The 9,638-nt window shown below is 47.6% G+C and overlaps 1 pseudogene; it reads right to left on the reverse strand.

Annotated features, from left to right (window-relative positions):
- Positions 1-8,125: 8,125 nt before the first annotated feature.
- On the reverse strand, positions 8,126-9,405 carry LOC119889456 (annotated as a pseudogene).
- Between the last annotated feature and the right edge of the window lie 233 nt (positions 9,406-9,638).

Here is a 9,638-nt window from a genome sequence, read left to right on the forward strand (position 1 = left end):
TCTAACAGGGTCTAACAGGCGTGTAACAGGGTCTTACAGGCGTGTAACAGGCGTGTAACAGGCATCTAACAGGCGTGTAACAGGGTCTAACAACGTGTAACAGGGTCTAACAGCGTGTAAAAGGCGTGTAACAGGCATCTAACAGGCGTGTAACAGGGTCTAACAACATGTAACAGGGTCTAACAACGTGTAACAGGTTCTAACAGTGTGTAACAGGGTCTAACAGGCGTGTAACAGGCATCTAGCAGGCGTGTAACAGGCATCTAGCAGGCGTGTAACAGGGTCTAACAGCGTGTAACAGGGTCTAACAACGTGTAACAGGGTCTAACAACGTGTAACAGGCGTGTAACAGCCTGTAAGAGACTATAACAGCGTGTAACAGGGTCTAACAGGCGTGTAAAAGGTTCTAACAGCGTGTAACAGGGTCTAACAGGCGTGTAACAGGGTCTTACAGGCGTGTAACAGGGTCTAACAGGCGTGTAACAGGGTCTAACAGGCGTGTAACAGGCGTGTAACAGGCGTGTAACAGGCGTGTAACAGGCATCTAACAGGCGTGTAACAGGGTCTAACAGCGTGTAACAGGGTCTAACAGGCGTGTAACAGCGTGTAACAGGCGTATAACAGGGTCTAACAGGCGTGTAACAGCGTGTAACAGCGTGTAACAGGCGTATAACAGGGTCTAACAGGCGTGTAACAGCGTGTAACAGGCGTATAACGGGGTCTAACAGGCGTGTAACAGCGTGTAACAGGGTCTAACAGGCGTGTAACAGCGTGTAACAGGCGTATAACAGGGTCTAACAGGCGTGTAACAGCGTGTAACAGGCGTGTAACAGGCGTGTAACAGGCATCTAACAGGCGTGTAACAGGCATCTAACAGGCGTGTAACAGGGTCTAACAGCGTGTAACAGGGTCTAACAGGCGTGTAACAGCGTGTAACAGGCGTATAATGGGGTCTAACAGGCGTGTAACAGCGTGTAACAGGCGTATAATGGGGTCTAACAGGCGTGTAACAGGCGTGTAACAGGCGTGTAAAAGGTTCTAACAGCGTGTAACAGGGTCTAACAGGCGTGTAACAGGGTCTAACAGGGTCTAACAGGCGTGTAACAGGGTCTTACAGGCGTGTAACAGGCGTGTAACAGGCATCTAACAGGCGTGTAACAGGCATCTAACAACGTGTAACAGGGTCTAACAGCGTGTAAAAGGCGTGTAACAGGCATCTAACAGGCGTGTAACAGGGTCTAACAACATGTAACAGGGTCTAACAACGTGTAACAGGTTCTAACAGTGTGTAACAGGGTCTAACAGGCGTGTAACAGGCATCTAGCAGGCGTGTAACAGGGTCTAACAGGCGTGTAACAGGGTCTAACAACGTGTAACAGGTTCTAACAGGCGTGTAACAGGCATCTAGCAGGCGTGTAACAGGGTCTAACAGCGTGTAACAGGGTCTAACAACGTGTAACAGGTTCTAACAGTGTGTAACAGGGTCTAACAGGCGTGTAACAGGCATCTAGCAGGCGTGTAACAGGGTCTAACAGCGTGTAACAGGGTCTAACAACGTGTAACAGGGTCTAACAACGTGTAACAGGCGTGTAACAGCCTGTAAGAGACTATAACAGCGTGTAACAGGGTCTAACAGGCGTGTAAAAGGTTCTAACAGCGTGTAACAGGGTCTAACAGGCGTGTAACAGGGTCTAACAGGCGTGTAACAGGGTCTAACAGGCGTCTAACAGGCGTGTAACAGGCGTGTAACAGGCGTGTAACAGGGTCTAACAGCGTGTAACAGGGTCTAACAGCGTGTAACAGGGTCTAACAGGCGTGTAACAGCGTGTAACAGGCGTATAACAGGGTCTAACAGGCGTGTAACAGCGTGTAACAGGCGTATAACAGGGTCTAACAGGCGTGTAACAGCGTGTAACAGGCGTATAACGGGGTCTAACAGGCGTGTAACAGCGTGTAACAGGGTCTAACAGCGTGTAACAGGGTCTAACAGGCGTGTAACAGCGTGTAACAGGCGTATAACAGGGTCTAACAGGCGTGTAACAGCGTGTAACAGGCGTATAATGGGGTCTAACAGGCGTGTAACAGGGTCTAACAGGCGTGTAACAGGGTCTAACAGGCGTGTAACAGGCGTATAACGGGGTCTAACAGGCGTGTAACAGCGTGTAACAGGCGTATAACGGGGTCTAACAGGCGTGTAACAGGGTCTAACAGGCGTGTAACAGCGTGTAACAGGGTCTAACAGGCGTGTAACAGCGTGTAACAGGGTCTAACAGGCGTGTAACAGCGTGTAACAGGCGTATAACAGGGTCTAACAGCGTGTAGCAGGTTCTAACAGGCGTGTAACAGGCATCTAACAGGCGTGTAACAGGCATCTAACAGGCGTGTAACAGGCATCTAACAGGCGTGTAACAGGCATCTAACAGGCGTGTAACAGGCGTCTAACAGGCGTGTAACAGGCGTGTAACAGGCGTGTAACAGGCGTGTAACAGCGTCTAACAGGCGTGTAACAGCGTCTAACAGGCGTGTAACAGGGTCTAACAGGCGTGTAACAGGGTCTAACAGGCGTGTAACAGCGTCTAACAGGCGTGTAACAGCATCTAACAGGCGTGTAACAGGGTCTAACAGGCGTGTAACAGGCGTGTAACAGGCGTGTAACAGGCGTGTAACAGGCGTATAACACGGTCTAACTTTTAGACCCTGTTACACGCCTGTTACACGCTGTTAGACCCTGTTAGAGCCTTTTAGAGCCTGTTACACGCTGTTAGAACCTGTTACACGCCTGTTACACGCTGTTAGAGCCTGTTACACCCTGTTACACGCCTGTTAGACCCTGTTACACGCTGTTAGACCCTGTTACACGCCTGTTAGACCCTGTTACACGCTGTTAGACCCTGTTACACGTTGTTAGACCCTGTTACACGCTGTTAGACCCTGTTACACGCTGTTATAGTCTCTTACAGGCTGTTTCACGCCTGTTACACGCTGTTAGACCCTGTTACATGCCTGTTACACGCCTGTTACACGCCTGTTATACGCCTGTTAGACCCTGTTACACGCCTGTTAGACCCTGTTACACGCTGTTACACGCTGTTAGAACCTGTTACACGCCTGTTAGACCCTGTTACACGCCTGTTAGACCCTGTTACACGCTGTTAGACCCTGTTACATGCCTGTTAGACCCTGTTACACGCCTGTTAGACCCTGTTACACGCCTGTTAGACCCTGTTACACGCCTGTTACACGCTGTTAGAACCTGTTACACGCCTGTTAGACCCTGTTACACGCCTGTTAGACCCTGTTACACGCTGTTAGACCCTGTTACACGCCTGTTACACGCTGTTAGAACCTGTTACACGCCTGTTAGACCCTGTTACACGCCTGTTAGACCCTGTTACACGCCTGTTAGACCCTGTTACACGCCTGTTAGACCCTGTTACACGCTGTTAGACCCTGTTACACGCCTGTTAGACCCTGTTACACGCCTGTTAGACCCTGTTACACGCCTGTTAGACCCTGTTACACGTTGTTAGATCCTGTTACACGCTGTTACACGCTGTTAGACCCTGTTACATGCCTGTTAGACCCTGTTATACGCCTGTTAGACCCTGTTACACGCCTGTTACAGGCTGTTAGAGCCTGTTACACGCTGTTAGAACCTGTTACATGCTGTTAGACCCTGTTACACGTTGTTAGACCCTGTTACACGCTGTTATAGTCTCTTACAGGCTGTTACACGCCTGTTATACGCCTGTTACACGCTGTTACAGCCTGTTATACGCTGTTATAGTCTCTTACAGGCTGTTACACGCCTGTTATACGCCTGTTACAGCCTGTTACACGCCTGTTACACGCCTGTTACACGCTGTTATAGTCTCTTACAGGCTGTTACACGCCTGTTATACGCCTGTTACAGCCTGTTACACGCCTGTTACAGGCGTGTAAAAGTCACTTAGTTCTGCATATGGACAAAAGAGCTGAGACACCTCCAGATCACTTTTATAACACCGCATTCTGAATCCATTACTGTGGAGCAGCTGTAACAGCTTCCTCTCCTCTACAAGATGTTTCTGCCCGTTCACCCAGCAGAGCGTTTGTGAGGTTGGACGAGAGCAACCGGCTCGCTGTCTCCGTTCCAGCTCATCCCAGAGGTGTTGGGTAGGTTTGAGGTCGGGGTTCTGAGTTGGCCGGTCCAGTCCTTCCACACATAACTGGAAGAACCATTTCTTTTGGTAGCTGCTTTGTGCACAACCTATCCTCACACTTAAATGACAATACAGGTCGATCGTCAAGTGAGATCAGTGATTAATATCAGTGTTTTCCATATCAGGCCAGCGACAGGCTTACCAGATGTTACATAAGTCCAGTGACTCGTGATGTGCAGCGCGTGGGAAACATAGAAAACAGTTGTAGTTTGGTTGACTTTAGGCAACAGAACCACTTGGGTTGGTTTAGGCAAAGATCATGTTTTGGGTTAAAGTGAGTAAAGTTACATAAGTCACATGAAAGCAGTCAGTAACGCTGTCTAACTCAACATTCAACGTTTTCACACGGGACTCGAACGCCGTTCTCCTGTGTGAAAGTCCTGGGTTCCTAACCTGACTTTGGCACTATTTATAATGTGTCTGTTGTTACCATCGTACGTCCAAAAGAGGGTCACTAAAATCATAATTGAACTATATTCCTGTGAGGACGGGGAGATGTGCACGGGGGCGTATTGAAACAAGAAAAGGCCAAACACAATTTGTGGGAAGAAGAACTGTTGTCTGAAGTTGCAGCTGAAGTTTTGAGATTTCCCTGAACAGAGACCATTTAGGCTTGGGGTGTCCCAGTACTGCTGTAGTGTGTTAACTAGTGTTTTATTGTAGTGTTCTGGTGTGACCACAGGGGGGCAGCACACAGCAGGAGGAAGCCTAAAGACCTCCTCCTCAGCTCCTCCTCCCATGTCTTCTTCTGATGGACCAGCTTTAAAGGCTGCAGAGAGAGTGATGGAGGAGAAGGAGCAGAAGAAGAGAGAGGGGACGGGTGGAGTCACATTTAAACGTTTCTCCGCATCTGCTTTTCTCAGGATCAAACTGGATCTTTTTGAAACTTTAACATCTCATCAGTAAATAATCACAAGTGTTTCCAGTTTGTTCTGTCATCACATATTTAAGCCTGTTGTCGCTGATGAAACGTGTCTTTGGGAGGCTTATGTCTAATATACATCTTCATATTTGGAAAACAGACCTCCGAGTTCCAGCTGGGTTACATGGAAATTAAGGAAAGTATCTGTCTTGTCATCTCGACATTACTTTACCTGCTCTGTGCAGTGCAGTCCTCTGTACCTGAAGCACCTTTCAAGGGCCAAAACAAACCGTAAAAGGCAGTTTTGCACTTCATCAAAAAGGGATTGCAGCTCCTTAACTTAATTTAGTTTCATTTAGAATAAATTATCTGTTTAAAGTCCATGTTTGTAGCTCTTCTGTAAATCTCCAAGTCCAGTGAAAAACCTTAAATGGTACCAAAGTTAAAAACGTTTCTGTCACTAAAAAATTTTCAGATCTAAAATTAACAATTAAATGAAGGATGTTCATTATTTCACCGTAGGATCAACTGATGACCAGCTGCTCTGTCTGCCTTCATTAATAATTTATATAATATATATAATATAGTAAAAAAAGCGTCTTAATTTCCTGAATAACCAGAGAAGGTAAAGACAAAGTTTAGGTCAGCAAAACTGAGAGATTTCAGAGATTTACAACTTTTAGGGATCAAGTGATGAGTTAACAACTTCCAGTTATTCTGCAGCAGGCGAAGGAAATGAACCACATTTCTACAGTAAACACCTTGGAACAGCCTGTTAATGCACCTTCAGAAGCTTTATCCGGTCATCGGTTGATCCTACAGTGAGATAAACAACAAAAGTCCTTCAGTTGTTAATTTTAGATTTGAAAATGTTTTGGTGACGGAAACGTTTTTAAATTTGGCAGCTTGCTGCTTTACTTTGGTTTTTCTCTGGAACTACTTAGATTTACAGAAGAACTACAAACATGGCGGAGTTCTAAAACTCTTCACCAGTAGTTTAGTTAAATGTAAAGGTTTTAGGCAGGTGGGGGAAAATGTTGTAAAGTAAGAATGCTTTTAAAAACAGACATGTTGATAGATTCTTATCAATTACCAAAATACAAAGTGAGTGAACAGAAGCTACACGCTTGGTGTGACCTGCACAAAGTTGAAGAACATCTTGGAGAACTCCCCACAGTTCTAGAGATCTTCGACTCCAGGTTTCTTTAATGTGTTCTGCTTCACTTGCTCTGTCGCCTTTTCTACTTATTTAAATGTTTTTACCTTTCTGGTGATTATTTCTGAGCTTCAGGATGAAAACAGGTTTTCTTTGTTTCATTTGTTCTCGAACACAAAACGTGTGTTTCTACTTGTCTTTATTAAGCGCTAATAAACCAACATCCAGGAGTTAAACAGTGCAGACACACACGCAGAGTTCAGGCTGTCTGATAACAAACACGGACATTAACGGATTAATCGATCAGCTCCTGATAGCAGACGGAAATCGAAGGAGAATTGGTCACGATGGTAACAGAGTCTGATCTGTATGGAAGCTCGTTCCTGCTGAAACGTTATGATACTTAAAACATTAAATTTCTCTATGAGGTTCTGAGCGGCAGCTTAAAAACTGAAGATCATCTGTTGGTGGTGACTCACTTAATATTTTACAGGTAAATCATGTGGAACAGTTTCAGCACAAGGTCCATTTAGTACCTGTCCTGGAGCTTTCATTCATTTCACATGAGCTTCCTCTGCAGATGGAGTTTATCAGTTGTTATAAAATTGTAAATGTTTGAATTTCCACTTCTGATCCAAAGGCTGAGCTGCTGCTGAAGATCATGTGATCTGCTGAAAAGCTCCAGAACATGTAGAACAAAGTTTTATTGTTGAATTTATTTTATGTTTGACAGTTTTTTTCTTGGCAGAAACGAGCTTCCGTATTTCTAAAACACGACTGAACAAAAAACCTTCTTTCACTTATCTGACAAACAAAATGTTTTTCTGTATGGTTTCAAATATAAATTAATCCGACTCTACTGACGTCACTACTGCCAACAACAACAACAACAACAACAACAACACAGACGGGAAGTAGAAAAGACATTCTGACCAACAGTTTCTAAACTTTTACACAGTTACCTTTTTACAAAAATGTCACAACAGAAACTCATAAAATCAAAGTTCAGGTGCTTCTGAGACTCGATGACTTAGTGTTTTATACATGTTTAATATAAATGATAAGAAATGTGTAAAAAGGACGCACACGTCCTTCATCCCACTACAGATCTGTGTTTCCTGTCCTGACGCCTCGCTGCAGATCACGACTTTCCTTTTCTGCCTTATTTCATTCATGTGTTTTCAGGAGAAAAGGATGTGAAGTGAACTTTCTCAGCCCTGAGTCGTGTCTGCAGGCTTCCTCTCAGGCTGCAAACATCAACAGCCTCCAGGAAGAAGGCAGGACGCCTACAGGTGAGTCATATTTAACGTGGAGAAACCGTCCTTATTTTATGATTCGTTACCTCATTAACTGATTTCAACGTAACGAGACCCGAGGACGGACGGGGATCTTACATCGTGGTTCTCCCTCTGAAGTCAGGTGTGAAAACTGGAACACTGGACAGAGAGCGAGATGCACCTGAGCTCTGAATTCATGTGACGTGAAAGAAAAGAACATTTTCATGAATGAGTTTGTTTTTCTTAAATATGACAGCTGTGTGTTTAAGCGCTACAGGTTCTAGTTCTTAGAGGGTCAGTAAAGTCTGGTTCTACTTTCTACGAAGCTCAGATCTGTTATTCAGTAACACCGCATCACAACTCTTTCACTATTACATCACGCTTGAACAGCCCCGTCAGGGAAGCGTCCTCTGGTCTGACCGGGCCCTGAATGGACCCGGACCAGCTGAGATCCAGCAGTGAGACCAGCTGCAGGTGTGCTGACGCGTTCTGACGGACTCGGCGACACGTTACAGGTGTGAGCTTCTAAAAAGTGTGGACCTTCTGTTTCTGAGGGTCGCTGGTCCCAGTTTAACCGGTTTGAAAGTCTCCGTAAGTGCTGTGTGAGTCCGGATCAGCTGAAGTTCAGATGGGTCCGTGATGACATCACCGGGCGCCGTTCACACCTGTTTCCTGTACAAACAAACTCTACGTCTGAGACTCTACGACTCGTTGGTGGCCGAGCATTCTGGCATTTAGGACGTCGAGGTGACGTTCCCCGAGGACGCCGCCGTCGTCTCCCTTGGCGAGTACTCGGCCTCCTCCTTGTTGGGGTGGGAGGAGTTATCCGACTTGCTGCGGCTGAACTCGGCCCCATGATTGGCCCGGTGAACTTGGCGTTGGGGCGGAGGCAGGAAGTGCAGCACAGCAGCGTCTTGAGGAACGCGCGGCGCATCTCGTTGCTGGTCAGCGTGTAGATGAGCGGGTTCATGGCGGAGTTCAGGACGGCGAGCGCCAGGAACCACTCGGCCTTGTAGAGGATCGGGCAGCTCAGCGTCTCGCAGGCCGCGTCCAGTAGCAGGAGGATGAAGAGCGGCGCCCAGCAGCGATGAAGCCGCTCAGGACGATGATGACGGTCTTCAGCAGCGCCATCGACTTCTCTGAGCTCTTGATGTTGGCGCCGGCGTTGCCGCGGCCGTTGGACACCTTGCGGAAGACGAGTTTGCGGCTGCGAGTGCGCACCAGCGCGTAGATGCGAGCGTAGAGCACCACGATGGCCATGAGGATGACGCTGAAGACGTGGTGCAGAACAGGATGTAGGTCTTGTGGTAGAGCGGCAGCACGGTGGAGCACTGCGTCATGCTGCGATGCAGTTCCAGCCAATCACAGGCAGGCGCCCAGCACCGCCGCGATCATCCACACGGTGCTGATGAGCAGGAAGACGCGGCAGGTGTTGCCGTTGTTGTGTAGCTTCATCTTCAACATGGTGAGGTGGCGCTCGATGGCGATGGCCAGCAGGCTGAAGACGGACGCCGCCAGCGCCACGAACATGCTGCCCTCCCTGAAGAACCACTGCGTGGGCGTCAGCTTGTAGGTGTTGGCGCCCGACAGCAGGATGTTGGCGGTGTAGACGACGCCGGCCAGCAGGTCGGACAGCGCCAGGTTCCCGATGAAGTAGTACATGGGCTTGTGGAACTTCTTGGTCCTCCAGATGGTGGCGAGGACCAGGATGTTCTCCAGGATGATGAAGCAGCACGATGATGAAGACCACCGAGTCGGCCTTCAGGCCCGAGTCCTGCTGCGTCTTGCGGAACTTTCCGGTGTAGTTGTAGTGTTTGGCGATCAGGTCGGAGTAGCTGGGCTCAGCCATGGCCTGCAGGTGCAGCGGGAGTCCAGCAGGGGGCGCTGCGTCCTCACACTTCAGTACTTCATGTCAGTAGTAACCCTGAAGAGGAGCGGAGAGAGTCCTGCAGCTGGAGGGGGACATGGTCCTGCAGAGACAGACCACGTTAGAAACCGTCCAGGCAAAGAACAACTGCATCAACAAACGATTGTCCTCAAACATCTGAACTTTGTCCTTCAGCAGGTTTTTCTTTACTAAATAATACATTTTATTAAAATCTTCGGACACAAACTGTAAAAGCTTTAGCAGCTGCTTTCTA

The sequence above is a fragment of the Micropterus salmoides genome, unplaced genomic scaffold, assembly GCF_014851395.1.
Source record: "Micropterus salmoides isolate LMB-PRFRI ecotype aquatic unplaced genomic scaffold, ASM1485139v1 Ms_hic_scaffold_5, whole genome shotgun sequence".
Classification (NCBI taxonomy): domain Eukaryota; kingdom Metazoa; phylum Chordata; class Actinopteri; order Centrarchiformes; family Centrarchidae; genus Micropterus; species Micropterus salmoides.